Consider the following 8,155-nt stretch of genomic DNA (forward strand, 5'->3'; position numbering starts at 1 on the left):
ACAAATATAAACAAACAGATATAATGGAATTGCTGAATTCTTCGTACTAAGCTTCCGTCACTGATGCAAAACTGTGTGATCTGAGATAAACACCCCTGTCACGTTTTAAAACGTAACGACAACCTGGAGTAATTAAATTAATCAGTTATAACATTTGATTGCCAACAATCAGTTAGCTTTTTTCGTCAAATATTTTTGCGCGGGAAGCCACAAGCAACATCGCTTTTGGTCAGTCACAAATGTTCGTAGTAGGATGAGGTTTGATGTTTTGTAGGATGTATGGATAGGCTGACTATTGGGTTATGACAGTAAGTTCGAAACAATATTCAGGTGAGCTAAATGTTCTTTATACCTATTACTTTCATTGCTATTATATTGCTTTCATTTTACTATTGTATAAGTGGTAAATTAGAGGTTTTCGGGCCTATAAGAATCGGAATTATTAACCTAATACAGAAGTACAGATTGATGGATAATTCTCTTTTGTATCGAACTCACTAACAGCGGGTTCCATCGTTTCGTCACAAATAGGCCAAAATTTAAAGCTATATGGCAATACATAAACTTATCATAATAAGAAACTTAAACGTAATACACTGATCTACATAACCTGCATTCAACATGGTACGCTTTACATGAATGTAATGCATAACTTTTAAAACTTTCGCAAATGTAGCGCAAAATCCATGGTTCAATAGAGATTTGCCGTAGGCCTTTTTACTTTTATATATTATTGTGTATAGATTGGATCTTTGCACAAAGACCCTACCAACGTTCAAAATAAGAGAATGGTAGTAATTATCCAGTTTAAGTTAGGAATGCAGATTGCGCTGGAAATTCAAATTTTTAAATCATTTCTAACCCCAAATGGATAATCACTAATATGTCATTTTAAAACTTGGCTTTGTGCAAAAGATCCGATAGATTCAGTCCCACTGTCCATTAAATATGCTAGCTACAGTTCTGCGACAGTTTATTTATCAATATTTTAACTTTTTTTCAGACTCAGAAATATTAAAAGTTAAAGATTCAAAGACACAAAGTAACGAACGAGGAATATTACAAGTAAATATTATTTGAACAATTTATTGACTCTCGACGCCTATTGATTCCTGTATACCACTGTTTTCGTTCAAATTGGTAAACAATTCGATGCGAGCGCACTACGTCTCAGTTCTTGCAATCAGAGTCAGCATTGTTATGCCACTTATTTGATCGTGTGTTTTCTTTCGAAATTGTAAGATTTAAATTTTCACAAGTTTTAATAATTGTCTTTTGCTTCAAAAGTCCAAAAACGTAAGACCCACGTTCTATAAATATAGTACCTTGTATCAAATTGGTGTACTCTTTGCGACCCCTCAAATTCGTTGCACGCTTCCCTGCTGGAAAGCGATCCCCAGTTTGCGATCCCTACCGTGAACAATGTGGTATTGCTACAAGTTACTTGTCAGAGATAATTAGTCATACATGAAACAGGTATAAAACTTTATTGGGTATTTTATTGTGATTGTGATATTTGCAATTTGTGCAGTTTGAAAACTACACCCGATATGTATATATAAAGTATATATTTGAAATTTAATGGCAATCGCTGAATAAATTTTATTCGACTAAAGTTTTGGATTTTATGAAATTAAATGTCGAAATTTACCCGTTACGTATTTTATTAAAACTAACGTATAATTTTGGAAGAAAATATTCAAAAAAGAGTCTTACTTAAACTAACATATCATTTTAACTAAAGGATGTAATTTCGGTGAAATCAGCGACATAATTGAAAATGACCAAAAATGAACTACAGTGCTGGTTTTTTGTATCTTTAGCATAATCATAGCTTTGCAGTGTCTTTGTCAAATAACATTTGAGTGAATTAACTATACCTGAGAATGGCATAGTTGGCTCAACGAAATTTAGTTCAATTCAAATTTAGAATTGGCTTACACAAAATCACGACCTATATATTAATTTTCAGCGTTTTGAAACACTGCTTGAAAGGTGGCAGGACAATTTATAATTGCACCAGAAGAAATTCGTCGAGATCCAGGTTTTCATCAATGAGCGAGATGGAGGCCTATTACGTCTTAAGAGCAAGTATGTAACCAAATCATTTGAAATCTTCCAATTTACATGTCTATAAATAAATGATATATTGTATTTTTTTTCGGGAAATCTACAGACAAATTATTACCTTTAATATATTGAGTATAAGCTTAGTTTTGTATAAAAGCTTAGTATAAAATTTTCTTAAAATTACAACCTCAAAATTTCATAATAACATGATTTTTTTAATAACACAACTACCGTTTTATTCTGGCTATTGAGTCGGCCCAGTGAATAAGGCGGGGGTCATATTTTAGAAATTAAAATTAGCATTTTTTCGTTCCCGCCCAATAGTCGAGACACAAGAATGCATTTATTGCATTACATTGATTTCTTTTGTCAGTTTAGGCACCAATGCGCGCTCATAATTGTATATGGCAAAATCTGTTTAAACCATACCATGTTCATTTCGTATAATCGCGGAATTAACTGTTGTGTACTACAAATTAACTGTGGCAATATCCGGTGAATAATGGCGTAGTCAGTACAGCGCTGCACGTTCAGTGGGCTAGTTGCTGTGTTGTCCCATCTGCTGTCGTATCGTTTAATCGTCCAACCGAAAGGCCAATTACTATCTTGCAATGTCAGTTTATTACTTATCGATTTTAATCGGTAAGTATGTTAATAAGTATTTGTCTGTCTGTTTGTCTGTCTGTTGTCTGTTAGATGCACACTATATCTCACGAAAGCGAGAATCTGCTCCAGATTTTGCGTGTATATTCATCATATCTCGGACCAGAAGCGTATAACTAGCGAGTTATTAAGTAATTAGTGATGGGACACAGGGTGTCACTATGGAGTAAGAGCGCTGTTTTGGGGATTCCCTAACTTTCGATCGATAAGTCTTCGGTCTCTGACCAATATTCTCGTTTAAAGGTCATTAGGCCAGCATAAATAAAAGGCGTTTCATCGCAATAGGGCGTCACGTTGTGATTACGACAAACAGTGAGAGTTAATCCAGTGTGTATCTGCAGATATACTGAAAGGATTTGAAGTATGCCTCATTAAGTGCAATTCGGGTAAAACACAACCCCAACTTTATAACCATGCGAATATTAAAACTTATTGTTCAACTTGTTGTTTATCATAGGATGCCTATATATACACTAATATGCCTAATTTGTTGAAATCGTAGTCCTGGCCTTTTTTATTAATCTGATGAGCGTTTTTTGCCACAAATGGTAGTCTACACTAACTACCATATTATATAAAGTAATCAGGCTAATTTCCTAAATGTGACTGTGGCTCATCGTGACTTGCACGCACTGGTAGTAAACAGTTGATAACCATGTCATTGATGTTCCTAACTAGTTCAAACTGGAATTTCCAATAATGATATTATCAGAGTGCGTAATACTAACTGTATCAAGATAGCCGTTAATCTTACATCTTAATAGAACTCGCGTCCCAACTAAAATTTCCAAAAGCGATACTGTATAAATTAGAGACATGATTTAGATTGAGAGACATGGTGTCATTTTTTCCCTATTGTTAGTGCGGGTCACGTTATGTCATGGCTAATCATGTGTATTGAGAAGAACTTGATTAATATAAACTGTCCTATATTATCTCTACTGAATGGTGTTAGTTAAATCTTTTGGATCAACTGAAGAAACTGAAAACTCTAGAATTCTTACTTTTATAATCAGATATTAGAAACTTGGGTGTAGATGCTCGATAACCAGTTTGATTCCAAAAATGTTACTATATATATACATGATATCCCACCAAATTGTAAATCAAACTATAGTTAGCATATATTCTCGTTGCTAGTAGTTTTTTGGGGGGAAATCTGTGAATAATTTACCAATGAACTGAAAATTAATATTTTCATTTTTATGTATTTAACTAAAGTATAAGCATAGCTTATCTGTGCTCCTGCCAAATTACATTTTCTGTAACTTATAAATCTAAAACCTAATCATGACATAGTTCGAACAACTATATATAATTCAAATCAATACTATACAAAATTTACCTACATTTTCATCACTTCATATAAATTTCAGCTTTCTGAAACACTTCTTGGAAGCGGGAAAGACAAGCTATCATTATATCTCAAGACATGCGGAGTTATTTGTCCGATTATGCATCACTGAGAGCTGTGGCTGCCTCGAGTCTAAAGAGCAAGTATGTTATTAAAATCTTTTGAATCTTCCTACATTCATCACCATTATTCACGGATCGCCACAAGAAATTTTAAAATTGTTATCTATTTCTATTCTTAAGTATAAGTTAAAATTACTTTACTTGATTTAAATGCTAAACATTTTAATAGGCTCAATACCAGGCATAAATAAATCTAAATTTCACAGATAAATCAAATATATTAAGGATGTAAAATCAACAAACATAGCATCCACTTTGGGGTCGAACACCCTTTTGGTGTTTTTGGAATACTGAAAAAGTCCTAATAACGTACGCGATGGCATTTTTGTAGAATCGCCGATATGTATTGTTCCGCGAGGCCGACAATAACTTTTTTTGTTCTTGTGCGGAATTATGAGTTGCGAAACAAGTTAGAATGCTATAAAAAAAATGCTAAAAATAAATGTCAAAGAGGTGAATCCGCAACCCAATTTCTTGATTGAATACCGGCATTATAAAATAATAAAACTAAAATCTAAAACGGAAGATTTCACCATAAGTTTTGTTCTAGCAGTCTCGCAGCAGATTGAAAACGCTATTTAGACAATGTAAATTTGTGTTATGTTAGGATTTCTTTAAAATGTATACCATATAGTAACTGAAATCGAAACACAGTAAATTGTTCGCGCGATGTACCTTTTATCTATTTTGAAACTACCGATGAAGACCAATACGACTTTTTCTCGGTATGTGACGATATATATATAAGATAATTAATGCAAAATATATCGAACAATTTTTTTTTTGCAATATTTTAAATTACAATCGTTCGTATTTTGTCCATATCTTTAAAATAATTTTGAGTGCCGAAAAAACAAATCAAATTTAACTAACCTCAAAATACGATTCCGGTCTACTTATAAGGGGCATTTTGGGACGTATTTTATTCAGTTTTTAAATAGTAATTTTTCATTTTAATATTCGTAAAAGTTTTCTCGACTAAAATTCGAGAACGCAGAACACAAATGAATTACTATGAAATTACTATGACAAGATATTTTAATTGATCGCACCGGCTATGAATTGAATATTTTACTCGAGAGACAACTTTTTATCCACTGCGATCCTACTTATAGATAATGTCACATTTGAATTTACGCTCGTTGTCATATTTCGACGCTACTGATGTCAAATTTTATTAAGGATGTTATTACTTCTTTGGACAGTCACAAAATTAGCCAAGTCAGTATTTTAATAAGTAATCGAATGGCTCGCGGAGCGCCTAAGTTTCTCTCACAGAGCTCTTTGTCAACCTATGCACTAATAGACCAAGAAAGAAATTTTCGTAAGAGTGTTTGAAGTGTCGTTGTATCGTTGTATAATAGCTGAGTTTTAGGCAGAATATTGTACAATTTCAGCATCTCTTCAAAAATTAGCTGTTTGCATCTAATAATTATATATTCTCTTCAGCTTACCATCTCAAGATTTTGTGGTAACGCTTCCAAATGACCAAAAACTTAATATGAATACGCATTATCGCGATAGTTACCTTATGTCCAAGTATGCCTCATTAAGTGCAATTCGGGTAAAACACAACCCCAATTTAATAACCATGCGAATATTAAAACTTATTGTTAAACTTGTTGTTTATCATAGGATGCCTATATATACACTAATATGCCTAATTTGTTGAAATCGTAGTCCTGGCCTTTTTTATTAATCTGATGAGCGTTTTTTGCCACAAATGGTAGTCTACACTGACTACCATATTATATAAAGTAATCAGGTTAATTTCCTAAATGTGACTGTGGCTCATCGTGACTTGCACGCACTGGTAGTAAACAGTTGATAACCATGTCATTGATGTTCCTAACTAGTTCAAACTGGAATTTCCAATAATGATATTATCAGAGTGCGTAATACTAACTGTATCAAGATAGCCGTTAATCTTACATTTTAATCGAACTCGCGTCCCAACTAAAATTTCCAAAAGCGATACTGTATAAATTAGAGACATGATTTAGATTGAGAGACATGGTGTCATTTTTTCCCTATTGTTAGTGCGGGTCACGTCATGTCATGGCTAATCATGTGTATTGAGAAGAACTTGATTAATATAAACTGTCCTATATTATCTCTACTGAATGGTGTTAGTTAAATCTTTTGGATCAACTGAAGAAACTGAAAACTCTAGAATTCTTACTTTTATAATCAGATATTAGAAACTTGGGTGTCGCTGCTCGATAACCAATTTAATTCCAAAAATGTTAATATATATATACATGATATCCCACCAAATTGTAAATCAAACTATAGTTAGCATATATTCTCGTTGCTAGTAGTTTTTTGGGGGGAAATCTGTGAATAATTTATCAATGAACTGAAAATTAATATTTTCATTTTTATGTATTTAACTAAAGTATAAGCATAGCTTATCTGTGCTCCTGCCAAATTACATTTTCTGTAACTTATAAACCTAAAACCTAATCATGACATAGTTCGAACAACTATATATAATTGAAATCAATACTATACAAAATTTACCTACATTTTCATCACTTCATATAAATTTCAGCTTTCTGAAACACTTCTTGGAAGCGGGAAAGACAAGCTATCATTATATCTCAAGACATGCGGAGTTATTTGTCCGATTATGCATCACTGAGAGCGGTGGCTGCCTCGAGTCTAAAGAGCAAGTATGTTATTAAAATCTTTTAAATCTTCCTACATTCATCACCATTATTCACGGATCGCCACAAGAAATTTTAAAATTGTTATCTATTTCTATTCTTAAGTATAAGTTAAAATTACTTTACTTCATTTAAATGCTAAACATTTTAATAGGCTCAATACCAGGCATAAATAAATCTAAATTTCACAGATAAATCAAATATATTAAGGATGTAAAATCAACAAACATATTATCAACTTTGGGGTCGAACACCCTTTTGGTGTTTTTGGAATACTGAAAAAGTCCTAATAACGTACGCGATGGCATTTTTGTAGAATCGCCGATATGTATTGTTCCGCGAGGCCGACAATAACTTTTTTGTTCTTGTGCGGAATTATGAGTTGCGAAACAAGTTAGAATGCTATAAAAAAAATGCTAAAAATAAATGTCAAAGAGGTGAATCCGCAACCCAATTTCTTGATTGAATACCGGCATTATAAAATAATAAAACTAAAATTTAAAACGGAAGATATCACCATAAGTTTTGTTCTAGCAGTCTCGCAGCAGATTGAAAACGCTATTTAGACAATGTAAATTTGTGTTATGTTAGGATTTCTTTAAAATGTATACCATATAGTAACTGAAATCGAAACACAGTAAATTGTTCGCGCGATGTACCTTTTATCTATTTTGAAACTACCGATGAAGACCAATACGACTTTTTCTCGGTATGTGACGATATATATATAAGATAATTAATGCAAAATATATCGAACAATTTTTTTTTTTGCAATATTTTAAATTACAATCGTTCGTATTTTGTCCATATCTTTAAAATAATTTTGAGTGCCGAAAAAACAAATCAAATTTAACTAACCTCAAAATACGATTCCGGTCTACTTATAAGGGGCATTTTGGGACGTATTTTATTCAGTTTTTAAATAGTAATTTTTCATTTTAATATTCGTAAAAGTTTTCTCGACTAAAATTCGAGAACGCAGAACACAAATGAATTACTATGAAATTACTATGACAAGATATTTTAATTGATCGCACCGGCTATGAATTGAATATTTTACTCGAGAGACAACTTTTTATCCACTGCGATCCTACTTATAGATAATGTCACATTTGAATTTACGCTCGTTGTCATATTTCGACGCTACTGATGTCAAATTTTATTAAGGATGTTATTACTTCTTTGGACAGTCACAAAATTAGCCAAGTCAGTATTTTAATAAGTAATCGAATGGCTCGCGGAGCGCCTAAGTTTCTCTCACAGAGCTCTTTGTCAAC

At 32.6% G+C, this 8,155-nt stretch overlaps 1 long non-coding RNA gene across 1 annotated transcript; it reads left to right on the forward strand.

The window, feature by feature from the left end:
• Window positions 1-270: 270 nt before the first annotated feature.
• Window positions 271-2,081, forward strand: LOC120337371 (uncharacterized). Its single transcript, XR_005568949.2, has 3 exons — window positions 271-330; window positions 1,004-1,065; window positions 1,973-2,081. It is a non-coding gene; the product is annotated as an uncharacterized LOC120337371 (long non-coding RNA).
• Window positions 2,082-8,155: the final 6,074 nt, after the last annotated feature.

The sequence above is a fragment of the Styela clava genome, chromosome 10 (genome assembly GCF_964204865.1).
Source record: "Styela clava chromosome 10, kaStyClav1.hap1.2, whole genome shotgun sequence".
Lineage (NCBI taxonomy): Eukaryota > Metazoa > Chordata > Ascidiacea > Stolidobranchia > Styelidae > Styela > Styela clava.